This window comes from Macaca mulatta, chromosome 1 (genome assembly GCF_049350105.2).
Source record: "Macaca mulatta isolate MMU2019108-1 chromosome 1, T2T-MMU8v2.0, whole genome shotgun sequence".
Lineage (NCBI taxonomy): Eukaryota > Metazoa > Chordata > Mammalia > Primates > Cercopithecidae > Macaca > Macaca mulatta.
This window is the reverse complement of record NC_133406.1, coordinates 232,787,307-232,802,254: the sequence shown is the minus strand read 5'-3', so window position 1 is coordinate 232,802,254 and position 14,948 is coordinate 232,787,307. Positions and strand designations below refer to the sequence as shown.

Here is a 14,948-nt window from a genome sequence, read left to right as displayed (position 1 = left end):
CAGGCTGGCCTCAAATTCCTGATCTCGTGATCCACCCACCTCAGCCTCCCAAAGTTCCGGGATTACGGGCGTGAGCCACCGCACCCGGCAAGTATTTTGTTTTTAAATTCAGCCTGCTCCTGGAGGTTTTTACTTGGCTTAAAAATAACATTAGACTTGAAAGTTCATTGTCTTAAAAAATAAAGAAGAAAAGACAACACTGTGGTTAATGGAGGCGCAATCTCCAGACACAAACCTTGGGTTGATGCTGGTAAAATCTGGGAGCCAGTGTTGGAAGACAGCAGACGGGAATGAGATGTTGGCCTCTTTAGAGTCCGCGTCTTTGCTTCAGTGTTTTTCTTGAAAGCCAAGCAAAGGTAATTAACCCGTAACAACTGTGCTTGGTTCAGATCTCTTCTTTCCAGAAGAGAAAAAGATTTCACGAAGTATACTGAAGAGAAAGTTATGTTTCCTTTTTCTTTTTTTGAGATGGAGTTTCACTCTTGTTGCCCAGGCTGGAGTGCAATGGTGCAGTCTCGGCTCACTGCAACCTCTGCCTCCTGGGTTCAAAGGATTCTCCTGCCTCAGTCTCTCAAGTAGCTGGGATTACAGGCACGCACCACTAATTTTTGTAGTTTTAGTAGAGACGGGGTTTCACTATGTTGGCCAGGCTGGTCTCGAACTTCTGACCTCAGGTAATCCACCCACCTCGGCCTCCCAAAGTGCTGGGATTACAGGCGTGAGCCGCTGCTCCAGGCTGTTTCCTTGTTTTTTAGACCCAGATGGAATGTGGCCTGGCGACAGTCCTGTATTCACCCGATCCTGAAGATTCCTCCCTCCAGCCCTCTGTATCCCTTGTGTGGCGGCGGTCTCAGGCCCTGCCTGCCTGGCGCCTGGGGCCCTACTGTGGTATGTGGTCACAGTCTTACAAAATGCAGAATTCTCTTTATTTGCATTGCTGAGTGACTAGCTGAGGCAGGTAGGGTGACTGGGAGGAAGCTTTGTTACAGATAACTTGACAGCCAGGGGCGAGTTAAAGGATGATGGTAAAAAATAAAAGGATGGTCAGGCCTCACATTTGGGCTTCAGCAGTAAATCAGTGCAAGAATAAAACTTACAAAGGTCACAGGCAAGAGTGAGATCATCCCCTTTTCTAATACTTGCTTATGCTTTTACATCCCTTATTCAGGAATACCAGCCACTCAGCATGCTTATGAAAGAGTAAATTATCTCTGGATGGTGGATAATACCATAATACCATGTCATTAGTCCATGAGGCATCTAGCTCAGCGCCACCTGGGTCTTAAAGCACTTAAAAAATGTAATTATACAACAAATACATCAATACCTGTTCATTGGGAAAGACTCAAATGATACATGAATACATAAAGCAAGACTTGAAAGTTCTCTGTTCCACCCTCCCTCGCCTCCCTCCCCTCCCTCCCCTCCCTTCTCTCCCTCCTCTCCCTCCTCTTCCTTTCCCCAAAGTCCCACTTTGGGGTCTCGCTTCCAGTCTGTTTTCTAGGAATTTACAAATGTGTAACTGTACACACCCACATCCACACGCATTATGTTTTGTACATACACAGAGCTGTACACTATTGTCAGTTTTTAAAAAATAAAATAAGGCCGGGCACAGTGGCTCATGCCTGTAATCCCAGCACTTTGGGAAGCCGTGGGCGGATCACCTGAGGTCGGGAATTCAAGACCAACCTGGCCAACATGGTGAAACCCCATCTTTACCAAAAAAAAAAAAATTCCAAAAATTAGCTGGGCCTGGTGTCCGGCGCCTGAGTTTGCAGTGAGCCGAGATCACACCATTGTACTCCATCCTGGGCAAAAGAGCAAAACTCCATCTCTAAATAAATAAATAAATAAAATACATAGGATCCTATTGGGTACATTGTTTTGCAAATTGAATTTTTTGAAAAAGTATGCCTTAAAAATCTGCTCATGTTTAAGTCCACTTTGTTTATATAAGCGTTGAACAGAATGTTATAGTATAACCATACTGTAACTTATTTAACCTTTTTTTTTTTTTTGAGACGGAGTCTTGCTCTGTCACCCAGGCTGGAGTATAGTGGCGTGATCAAGGCTCACTGCAGCCTCCATTTCCTGGGCTCAAGCCATCCTTTTACCTCAGCCGCCTGCCTCTCCACTCACAGTAGCCGGAACTACAGGTACTTGGCACTGCAGGCGCATGCCAGTATACCCGACTAATTTTTTGTATTTTTTTGTAGAGATGGGGTCTCACTATATTGTCCAGGCTGAACTAGAACTCCTGGGCATTCCTCTATTAATGGATTTCCCCCATTAAATTTTTTTTATTGCAGTAAAATACATGTAACACGAAATGGACCATCCTAACCATTGTACGGTTTGGTGGTATTAGATACATTCATCCTGTTGTGCAACCATCAGCACCATCCGTCTCCCAAACTCTTTTTCATCTTGTAAAACTGAGACTCTGTATCCAGTAAACACTAACTTTCCTTTCCCCCTACCCCCAGCCCCTGGCAACCACCATTCCACTTTCTCTCTATGAATGAGACTACCCTCAGTACCCCCTATCCGTTGAATCACCAGTATTTGTCTTTCTGTGACTGGCTTATTTTACTTAGCAAATTATCCTCAATGTCCACGTTGTGGCATGTGTTAGAATTTCCATTTTTTTTTTTTGAGACCAAGTCTTGCTCTGTTGCCCAGGCTAGAGTACAGTGGTGTGATCTTGGCTCACTGCAACCTCCACCTCCCAGGTTCAAGTGATTCTCCTGCCTCAGCCTCCCGAGTAGCTGAGATTACAGGCACACGCCACCACACCTGGCTGATTTTTGTATTTTTTTGTACAGACGGGGTTTTGCCATGTTGGTCAGGCTGGCCTCAAACTCCTGACCTCAAATGATCTGCCCACCTTGGCTTCTGAAAGTGCTGGGATTACAGGCGTGAGCCACTGCCCCGGCCCATAATTTCCTTCCTTTTTAAGGCTGAATCAAATTTAAGTGTATGTATGTTCCATATTTTGCTTATCTTTCGTCCCTTTATAGATTCTTGGGTTACTTCCACCTCTTAGCTATTGTGAATAATGCTGCTGTTAACGTGGTGTCCACAACTCTTCCAGACCCTGCTTTCTATTCTTTGGGGTATACATGCAGAAGCGAAATTGCCGAATCATATGGTCATTCTCATTGTGGTTTTGATTTACATTTTCCTAATGACTAATGATGTGGAGCATCTTTTCATCTACTTATTGGCCATTTGTACATCTTAGAAATGTCTATTCAAGTGCTTTGCCCATTAAAATTTTTTTTCAGGGGCTATGCTAATAATCTGTATTGTTCCATTTGTAGTATATGTGCTGCTGAAGCATGCGCTTTGCCCAGTTTTGAATCAGGTTTTTGTTGTTGCTGACATGATTTTTTTTTTTTTGGAAACAGGGTCTCACTCTGTCTCCCACACTGGAGTGCAGTGGTACAATCTCAGCTCACTGTAACTTCCACCTCCCAAGTTCAAGCGATTATCCCACCTCAGTCTCCCATGTAACTGGGATTACAGGCATGTGCCACCATACCTGGCTAATTCTTTTGTATTTTTAGTAGAGATGGGGTTTCATCATGTTGGCCAGGCTGGTCTCAAATTCCTGGCCTCAAATGATTGCTTGCCTCAGCTACCCAAAGTGCTGGGATTACAGATGTGAGCCACTATGGTTGACCCACACATAAGCCAACTTTAATGTTTTTCAATAAAGTTTTGTAATTTCCCCATTAAGGGTTTACACATCTTTATTGGATTTATTGTTAGGTATTATTAGGTCTGTCTTTTTTTCTCTCTTTCTCTTTCTTTTTTCCTTTATTTCTCTCTTTTTTTCTCGTTTCTTTTTCTCTTTCTTTCTTTCTTTCTTTCTTGCTTGCTTGCTTGCTTTCTTGCTTTCTTTCTCTTTTTCTTTCTCTCCTTCCTTCCTTCCCTCCCTCCTTCTTTCTTCTTTCTTTCTCTTTCTTTCTTCCTTCCTCTCTGTCTGTCCCTTCCTTCCTTCCTTCTTTCCTTCCTTCCCTCCCTCCCTCCCTCCTTCTTTCTTCTTTCTTCCTCCCTCCCTCCCTCCCTCCCTTCCTTCCTTCCTTCCTTCCTTCCTTCCTTCCTTCCTTCCTTCCTTTCTTCCTTCCTTCCTTCCTTCGTTCCTTCCTTCCTTCCTTCTTTCCTTCCTTCCCTCCCTCCCTCCTTCTTTCTTCTTTCTTTCTTCCTTCCTCTCTCTGTCCCTCCCTCCCTCCCTCCCTCCCTCCCTCCCTCCCTTCCTTCCTTCCTTCCTTCCTTCCTTCCTTCCTTCCTTCCTTCCTTCCTTCCTTCCTTCTTTCCTTCCTTCCTTCTTTCCTTCCTTCCTTCTCATTGTTAATTCCTTTCTAAAATTGTTTTCTGATTGTTGCTGGTATGTAGAAATGCAGATCCTTTTATTTACTTATTTACTTTTTAAGAGGCAGGTTCCCGCTCTGTCACCCAGGCTGGAGTACACTGGTGTAATCAAATTTATGACCTGCTTTTAGGCAAAAAGGGGGAGGGCAGAGAACTCGTTCTAGATCTGTTGATTCTCAATTGCCTTCAGCTCAAAATAATCTTTATGTCAAAGTGGCATATTCTATGGTGGCCTGTCCAGATCCCCTTCAAGTCTCTCTGACCTTTCTTCTAACCTCCAGCCTGGGTGACAGAGCTAGACTCTGTCTCAAATAATAATAATAATAACAACAATAAATAAATAAATAAATACAGTACACTTTCCATTCTTGGTTTGGTAAGAGTTTTTGTCATGAGTAGATGTTGAAATTTATTGAATGATTTTGCATCATCAGTGACATCATCTGGCTTTTCTCCTTTAATCTATTACCATGGCGAATTATATCAGTAGATTTTCTAATGAACTAGTCTTGCATGCCTGAAATAAACCCAATGTGGTCATTATGTGTTTATACATTACCAGGTTCTATTTGATGAGTATGTAATTTAGGGTTTTTACATCTCATGGGTACAGTTGAACTGAAATTTTCCTTTCTTGTAGTCTTTGTACAGTTTTGGAATCAGGGTTACACTAAAGTCATATCTTGAGTTGGGGAACATGCTAGGCCATTCTTGCATTGCTATAAAGAAATACCTGAGATTGGGTGATTGATAAAGAGGTTGATTTGGCTCATGGTTCTGCAGGCTGTATAGGAAGCATGGCGCTGGCTTGTGCTTGGCTTCTGGGGAGGCCTCAGGGAGCTTTCACTCATGGTGGAAGGTGAAGTGGGAGCAGGAATCTCACATGGTGGGAGCAGGAGCAAGAGATGGGGGTGGGGGAGTAGATGCCACACACACTTGACAACAACCACATCGCGGGAGAACTCACTACCAAGAAAACTGCACCAAGCCATTGCAGGGAATGTGGCTGCGTGCGGTGGCTCACGTCTGGAATCCCAGCACCTTGGGAAGCCAAGGCAGGGGGATCACCTGAGGTCAGGTGTTCAAGACCAGCCTGGTCAATGTGATGAAACTCTGTCTCTACTAAAAATACAAAAATTAGCGGTGTGGTGGCACATACCTCTAATCCCAGTTACTTGGGAGGCTGAGGAAGGAGAATCACTTGAACTGGGGAGGCGGAGATTTCAGTGAGCTGAGATAGTGCCACTGCACTCCAGCCTGGGCGACAGAGTAAGACTCTGTCTCAAAAAAAAAAAAAAAAATCCCAAAAATAGGAAGATGTGGTATCCAGTGGGCAATTATAAGCAAAGCAGCCATTATAAGTTATAGTTAAGTTTAAGTAATTTTTAAAATTGTTTTAATTTTTAATTTTTGTGGGTACATAGTAGGTGTATGTATTTATAGGATACATGGAATATTTTGATATAGGCATGCAGTGCATAATAATCACATCATGGAGAAGTTTTTTTTTTGAGTCAGAGAAGTTTAAGTAATTTTTATGTATAACTAAAAATAATAATAGAGAACTAATATCCCAGATCTTAGTTCAAGGGGAAGTTTAAGGATCCTTAATTCAAGGAGAAGAAGAATGAGGACTGAAGTGAGAACAGACTAAGGTTTTTATCCTTTTGGAGGAAAGGATAGAATTGCTTAATTCTGGGTATTGAAAACTTTAGAGGCTGGGTGTGGTGAGTCGCGCCTATAATCCCAAGGTCAAGGCAAGAAGGATGGCTTGAGCCCAGGAGTTTGAGACCAGCCTGGGCAACATGGTAAAACCTTGTCTCTGAAAAAAATACAAAAATTAGCTAGACATGGTGGCTCATACCTCTAGTTCCAGCTACTTGGGAGGCTGAGGAGGGAGGATTGCTTGAGCCTGGAAGGTTGAAGTTGCAGTGAGCCAAGATCACATTACCGCACTCCAACCTGGGCAATAGAGCCAGATTCTTTTAGTCTTACTAGGTTGCAATCTTTGAGAATTTCTTTCAAAAGAGCAAATCTGAATGTGACAAACTTTCTGAGGTTTTGTATACCCCCGTGTATTTTATTTTGACCCTTCATTTGAATGGTAATTTGGCTGAGTACAGAGTACAGGACTTTGGGTTCAAAATAACTTTTTTTTTTTTTTTTTTGAGACAGAGTTTCACTCTTGTTGCCCAGGCTGGAGTACAATGGTGCGATCTTGGCTCACTGCAACCTTTGCCTCCCGGATTCAAGCAATTCTCCTGCCTCAGCCTCCCGAATAGGTGGGATTACAGGTGTGTGCAACCATGCCCAGCTAATTTGTGTGTGTGTTATTAGTAGAGATGGGATTTTACCATGTTGGCCAGGCTGGTCTCTAACTCCTGACCTCAGGTGATCCACCCACCTCGGCCTCCCAAAGTGCTGGGATTATAGGCGTGAGCCACTGCGTCTGACCTAACTTTTTTCTTAGAACTTTGATGATATTAATATTATTGCATTTTATTCTAGCATTCTGTGTTGCTGGGACTTGCATAATTCTTACTCCTCTGTAGGTGACTTTTTGCTTTTTGTTTTTCTCTTTGGAAGGTTTATTCTTGTTATCCTTGGTTTTCTGAAATTTTGGGAAACATGTCTAGGTGTAGTCTTCAAGCAAATCATTTGGCATTCAGAGGGCCCTTTCCACATGAAGACTTGTATTTTTCTTCAGATCTAAAAATTTTTCATGTTATGTTTTAATTATTTCATCTATGCCACCCTCTACTCTTCTCAGATTCTAAATGTCTCTTAACCTTTCTTCACACTTTCTATCCCTTGGCATTTTTACAAAACAACCTGTTCTTGGCCGGGTGTGGTGGCTCATGCCTGTAATCCCAGCACTCTGGGAGGCCGAGGTGGACGGATCACGAGGTCAGGAGATCGAGACCATCTTGGCTAACATGGTGAAACCTCATCTCTACTAAAAATACAAAAAATTGTCAGGCTTGGTGGCACGCGCCTGTAGTCCCGGCTATTTGGGAGGCTGAGGCAGGAGGAGAATTGCTTGAACCCAGGAGGTGGAGGTTGCAGTGAACAGAGATCGGGCCACTATACTCCAGCCTGGGCAACAGAGTGAGACTCCGTCTCAAAAAAAAACCCAAAAAACAAAACAGCCTGTTCTTTTTTATTTTATTTTGTTTGAGACAGAGTCTCGCTCTGTTGCCAGATTGGAGTGTAGTGGCACCATCTCGGCTTACTGCAACCTCTGCCTCCTGGGTTCAAGCAATTCTGCCTCAGCCTCCCGAGTAGCTGGGACTATGGGCACACACCACCATGCCCGGCTGATTTCTGTATTTTTAATAGAGATGGGGTTTCACTATGTTGGCCCGGCTGGTCTCGAACTCCTGACCTCATGATTCGCCTGCCTTGGCTTCCCAAAATGTTGCAATTACAGGTTGGGGCCACTGAGCCCGGCCTAACAGCCTGTTCTTATTTCACGAATATAATATTCTGTCTAATCTCCGAGGATTGTTTTAACATCTGTTTGCTTTGTGAAATGTTTGCATGGGGATTAGTCTTTGTTTATTGAGTTTTGTACTTTTCTTGATATTAATTTTCCTCAAATGCTTGGCAATTTAAATTTTGGGCTCATATTTCAAAATTCCTATTCTTCTGTCTGTTGAACCAGGTTCTGATGACATGAGTTTGCCTCTGATAACCACAGCAGAGGAAACACAGGGCAGTGTGAGGAAGGCTGAGTCCTCTCGGTCAGGAGGGCCTTTCCAGCCCACCTAGAAATAGTGCAGATTTCTTGCTACCCAGGGTCTTGCTGTGCCTCTTGTCACCAATGCTGTGGCCTGTGGGCACACACTCCCTGTGACACAGTTTAGCATGAGAGAGGTGGGGAAGGGGGCGAAGGTAGCTGGCTGATCCTTCAAAATCCCCCAGATAATCACCCTGACCCCTGCCTCAGGGCTCCTTCCTGTTCCCTATTTCCATAAAGGGCAGAGCTTTCTCAAAACTCACAGCCACCTTCTCAGAAGTCACCTCCTGTAGACTTTTTTGTTTGTTTTTTGAGATGGAGTCTCACTCTGCCTCCAGGCTGGAGTGCAGTGGCATGATTTTGGCTCACTGAAACCTCCACTTCCTAGGTTCAGCAATTTTCCTGCCTCAGCCTCCCGAGTAGCTGGGACTACAGGTGCGAGCCACCATTCCTGGCTAATTTTTGTATTTTTAATAGAGATGGGGTTTTACCACGTTGACTATGTTGGTCTCAAACTCCTGGCCCCAAGTGATCCACTTGCCTTGGCCTCCCAAAGTGCTGGGATTACAGGCGTGAGCCACTGCACCCGGCTCCTCCTGTAGATCTTTTAGCCTTTGGTCTTTCCTTTGGTCTTATTTCTCCATCAAACAAGACCCATCTGCCTTCTATCTTTCATGAATTCCTGAAACAGTCTGGTATGCCAATAAATAGTTTTTCAGTAATGAGTTTATTCTGAATTTCAGGAGATTTTCAGATGTGTAGAAGGAGGGCTATGGGAATCTTCATGGCCCTCCATATCCATGTTACATTACACTCCTGGCTATGACCTGTCACATAGTTGTTCTGTGCCACTTTGATTAATAGCACAGTGTACCTTGTCTTGGTTGGTCTTCATGCTTACAGGAAAAAGACCTGCCAACATCAGGATTTGTAACCAGAAAAGGCGTTGAAAACATATCCTCAAAATCAAGCTATCAAATTTTAGACGAAAACCTTTCAGACCTAGAATCAGTTATGGAGAAGTGAGATGATAAACAGTTCCAGAAACTGTACATGGACCTCTTCTAAGCCACAACTTGTCTTCGTACACACTGATGTATACATAATATGGCAAAGTTTTATGTGCAACTGAGGGTGTGGCATTTATGATTCAGAAAGAATGAGTTTGTGTAGACGTAAATGGGCATTTGGGTGGGGATTAGGCAAGGACGGAATTATAATGCATGCCGGGTGGATGGTAACACCTCTTTTTGTCTATACCAAAACTTCAGAGAAAACCGTATCCATAAAACTGACTTTTTGTGATTCCTAAATGCATAGAATCATTTAACTATCCAATTTGAGAAAAAAAATTATACGAGTAGAAGTCATCCACAGATGAGTACTCCAGGTTTTAGAGGAAAAAAAATTTAAATGAACATTTCAGTTGGGTAAATCAGTTTCTCAATGAGAATCTTCTCAATCTCATCTTGCCAGATGACAAATGACTATTATTGTTAAAGTTTGTGGATTCTTGCAAAAGGAACCGTCGAATTGATTCAGCATCAACTAAGCGTGGAAGAAAAAAAAAAAAATATATATATATATATATATATAGCTGTGAAAACAAAAACCAAAACAGATTTTTGGCTGCTGTCCTCAAAAACCTCCCACATGGATGATGTTCCTGACAGGATCAACAAATGTTGCATTTCAGTGTCCCACAGAGCAGCTCCGGCCATCAGCCACTGACTGGCCTGGGCCAGGCGCAGTTTTGGTTTCGGTGACAGTGACTTCCTTGCTCTGCTCTGAACGAGTGTCCATTCTGTGAAAGTAGGTCTCATGGTTCTAGGGCCGATCCCAAGGCCATCCCACAACATTTCAGTGTGCCCGACAGCGTGCCTGGCAAGCAGCGAACTCCTGACAATTGGAAGCTGCTAATGCTGTTACAGACATCTGCAAGCAAGTCAGATCAGCCAGATTCCATCACGTGAGACACGTCGGAGGACAAAGCCACATTGTGTGGAGGAAAACACACCACCATTCAGGCCCGTCGTCATCCTGCTTTCTCCTACACTCAATCTCCCGCAGTGCCCGGTAGGTTTCTGCCTGTACTGTGAAGGGTGAATGGAAAGGTGAGATGTAGAAACAAACAAACAAACAAACAAAAAAGGGCTCGAAATGTCTATGGGGAGATAAAATTGTGGCAGTGCTTTAGAAAACAAGAAGCGCATGATTAAATGGACTTGTTTTCTTTAGAACGCGGGTATTATAATTGGTATTGAAGTGACGCACTGGGGCTTTGAGATGCCTCCCCCACCCTGGCCTCTGCGCTGGCAGTGAGAACCCAGCCCCTGCGATCTTCACAGTTCTTGGCCCATGGAAGCACAGGCCACCTGGGCTCCTGCAAACACCAGACGTGTAATTAGAGGCTCCTGGGCTGGGATGATGTGGTGTGCAGACAAGTCTTATCACGCGTCTGAGCTGCTGTGTGTGCCTGGAGTTGCCTCTGCAGCCCGGAGCGGGTGAGCGGAGGTTCCCGTGACTCACCCAACTGCAGGAACTGTCAACTGGCTTCTGCCCAGCCAAGAACTTTTATCAATCACTAAGTAGAGACACTGTGTACAAGGACATTGGTTCATCCAAGAACATCAGGACAGCCAGGAATTCAAAACATACAAAACACAGCTTCCTGCATGTTGCACCCCAGGCAGCCCTGAGGCTCAGCCCAAGGAAGGTTTGGGGCTCGGGCCAGAAAGACACGATTCACTCTGACTTACACAAGAGGGGAGTGTACAAAAGTCATGCAGTCTCAGGGGAAGGCACTGGGCTAAACCCTCATGAATGTAAAATGAAGAAATAGGCATGAAGCATGACTAGGGTGTTTATTTGACGAGGACCCAGAGTTATGTCCAAGGAATGAAGGCGCTGCCTTTCTACAACAGAGCAAAATGTCAAGTTAACTGATAACACGTACATTCCTCAGGACTGGTCCCTGAGTGAGACAACATTTTTAGCAGGGAAAAAAAAAACAAATATATGTGTTTTCCTGGATGCTGTTTTAGGGAGCTTGCTACAGGTTTACTTGCTTGTGGTTCCTGGTGGGTTTCAGGATTCCCAGGGTGAGAGGTGATGGGCCGAAGAGAGGCACACTAAACTGATAGCCTGAGATTACAGCTTTTCTCTCTTTCTCTCTCTCTTTCTTTCTTTTTTGAGACGGAGTCTTGCTCTGTCGCCCAGGCTAGAGTGCAGTGGCACGATCCTGGCTCACTGCAAGCTCCGCCTCACGGATTCAAATGATTCTTCTGCCTCGGCCTCCGAGTAGGTGGGATTACAGGTGCCCACCACTGTGCCCGGCTAATTTTTGTATTTTTAGTAGAGACGAGGTTTCACCATCTTGGGCAGGCTGGTCTTAAACTCCTGATCTCGTGATCCACCCACCTCAGCCTCCCAAAGTGCTGGGATTACAGGCATGAGCCACCGCGCCTGGCCATGAATTCTTAAAAGTGTAAAGGAGTGTTTTTTTTTTTTTTTTTGAGACGGAGTCTCGCTCTGTTGCCCAGGCTGGAGTGCAGTGGCCGGATCTCAGCTCACTGCAAGTCCCGCCTCCCAGGTTTACGCCATTCTCCTGCCTCAGCCTCCCGAGTAGCTGGGACTACAGGTACCCGCCACCTTGCCCGGCTAATTTTTTGTATTTTTTAGTAGAGACGGGGTTTCACCGTGTTAGCCAGGATGGTCTCGATCTCCTGACCTCGTGATCCGCCTGTCTCAGCCTCCCAAAGTGCTGGGATTACAGGCGTGAGCCACTGCGCCCGGCCAAAGGAGTGTTTTTATTAGAGCAAATGCAAATTAACCTTGCAGGAAACAGTAGCAGATCAAAGTTAACATGTCTTAATTTTATCTTTTCAATGACAATGGCCATAATGCATTGTTTACCTAATATATATATATACACACACACACACATATATATATATATGTATTTTTATTTTTTGAGACAGAGTTTTGCTCTTGTTGCCCAAGCTGGAGTGCAATAGCGCGATCTCAGCTCACTGCAACCTCCGCCTCCCAGGTTCAGGCGATTCTCCTACCTCAGCCTCCTGAGTAGCTGGGATTAACAGGCTCGTACCACCACACCCAGCTAATTTTGTATTTTTAGTAGAGACGGGATTTCTCCATGTTGGTCAGGCTGGTCTCGAACTCCCAACCTCAGGTGATCCATCCGCCTCGGCCTCCCAAAGTGCTGGGATTACAGGCGTGAGCCACCATGCCCGGCCTGACATATTTTTAGAGTTTTATTAGCTTTTTACAAAATGCCAGAAGTCCAAAATTTCTTTTTTTTTTTTTTTTTTGAGACGGAGTTTCACTCTTGTTGTCCAGGCTGGAGTGCAATGACTTAATCTCAGCTCACTGCAAACCTCTGCCTCCCAGGTTTAAGTGATTCTCCTGCCTCAGCCTCCCAAGTGGCTGGGATTACAGGCATGAGCCACCACGCCCAGCCAAGAAACATCCTCTTAAAGAGAGTTCTTACTTTTCACAGCATAGTTAGGACATCTCTTGAGACCTAGAGATGGATAAGCAACAAACAGTATTAAACTTCCATTAGTGTGTTTTTGGACTTTATTAAAAACAAGAGGATAGGCATCACATACTTGACTGTTGAAGCATAAGAACTGACAAAATTGGCTGGGCGCGGTGCCCCATGCCTATAATCCCAGAACTTTGGGAGGCCGAGGTGGGTGGATCACCTGAGGTCAGGAGTTTGAGACCAGCCTGGCCAACATGGTGAAACCCCTTCTCTACTAAAAATACAAAAATTAGCCGGGCATGGTGGCAGGTGCCTATAATCCCAGCTGCTCGGGAGGGTGAGGCAGGAGAATCGCTTGAACCCTGGAAGCGGAAGTTGCAGTGAGCTGAGAGCATGCCACTGCACTCCAGCCTGGGTGACAAGGAAGACTCCGCCTCAAAACAAAAAAGCAAAATACTGACAACATTTACTATTACCCAAATTTTGATTTGACTTGTAAGGAGCCCCCTTATCCTTGACTTCTGTTTGCTGCCACGAAATGGTACCTACTAATCAGTCTCTTAGGTGTGCATAGCACTGCAGTGCACTCTGGCATGCCCTCACATATACTGACAAGGAACTTGAAGCTCAGGGAAGCGAAGTGAATCCTTCCTATAGAAAGTGGGAGGTCAACCAGGCGTGGTGGCTCACGCCTGTAATCCCAGCACTTTGGGAGGCCGAGGCAGGAGGATCACCTGAGGTCGGGAGCTTGAGACGAGCCTGACCAACATGGAGAAACCCCATCTCTACTAAAAAAAGTACAAAATTAGCTGGGTGTAGTGGCGCCTGTCTATAATCCCAGCTACCCAGGAGGCTGAGACAGGAGAATCGCTTGAACCCAGGAGGCAGAGGCTGCGGTGAGCCAAGATTGGTGCCACTGCACTCTAGCCTGGAGCCTGGGGTGACAAGAGCCAGACTCTCTCAAAAAAAACAAAACAAAAGTGAGAAGTCAAGACAGAAACCTGGATTTTAGGCCAGTACTTTGTTCTGTGACATAACCATCTTTGAGAACTCAACAGTGCATAAAGTGGCAGCTAACATGCAGCTGATTTCCGATTGGTACCTTACTTAGCAACAGAGAAGGGTGTCAGAAGTGCCGGGCTTGACCTATGCCACGAGAACTCTTTAGAATTAACTTGCTTTGTGTGCTGGTTGAGGAGTAAGTTGGCAGGCAGAAGGTGCTAGGGGCTGTGTTCTGGTGGTAGGGTGCCATTGGCATGGCGGCTAGGCACATTTGCTTGGCCAGGGCTGTGAAGAATCAGGGAAAAGGTACATGCTTGCAAACACAAGTAAAAATACAAAGGTAAGACGGAAAGCAAACAGAACTAATGAAACATATTCTTGACCATATGACCAAGAAAAGGTAGTGGAGGGGAGGGGAGAGGCAAAAAGTCTGAGAGGCAGATAAAGTTCTGCAAGTGCTGCATTCAGACATCCAATCAGCAGGGACTTACTGCACCTCTGGGTCAGGCAGCGCGTCAGGACAGGGCACAGGAAGAGGAGTCTCTGCGCTTGGGGAACTGCCTCTTTGGCAAGGGCGCAGTGCACATGGGCCTGCATGATCTGGAACTTAGCTGTTTCTACTACTCCCAGGTATCTTTGATCGTTTTTCTCCATTTCCACTGCCCAAGGCAGTCTTGTCTCAGTTCGGGACTACAGTAGCCTCTGTCCATTAAGTCTTCCGGTTTCCTTTTGCTTCTCTCCAATCTGTCCTCCACATAATCACCACTGTCCTCTTAAATCACATCACCTTTCTCTGGTGCTTAGGATCTTTCAGTGGCACCCACTACGCTTTTCCAGGCCCCTCCTCCTCCTGACAGCCGCTTTCTGGAAGCAGCTCAGCCGTTCCTGCTTCAGGGTGTTTCACATTGTCAGCTTCCTCCGCTGGTCACACACCTCCCTGTTCACTCCCCTCCCTCAGCTTCCATTCTAACCCTTCAGAGCTTAACACCCCACAGGTCCTGTTATCTGTCCTCATTGCTCCCATTGTTCATTACCTTTTTATTTAGCACTTAGTGTAAGATGTAATCATAATTAACATGATCTGCTTTAAATTCCATAAGGTAAGGGGATTTGTTTTCGCAGGATCCAGCATGGGGCTGGGATTTAACAAATGTCTGTTGACTGAATGTCCCAAGCCTGCTTCTTCATCTGCAAAATGCCGTAAATGACACCCAGCCTTTTAGATGGCAAAAACAGTTCTCACATATGGGGCCTCACTATGTACCAGATACTATGGTTTATATGCAGTTGTCACAAAATAATTCCCACCTCTCTGCCCAT

The 14,948-nt window shown here is 45.0% G+C and overlaps 1 long non-coding RNA gene across 1 annotated transcript in view; it reads left to right on the top strand.

Moving 5' to 3' along the window:
• Window positions 1-755: 755 nt before the first annotated feature.
• LOC144336610 (uncharacterized) overlaps window positions 756-14,948 on the top strand; it is a 175,504-nt gene continuing 161,311 nt past the window's right edge. The window contains exons 1-2 of the long non-coding RNA XR_013408577.1: window positions 756-888; window positions 6,556-6,674. This is a non-coding gene — a long non-coding RNA (uncharacterized LOC144336610). The remainder of the gene's footprint in view (window positions 889-6,555; window positions 6,675-14,948) is intronic.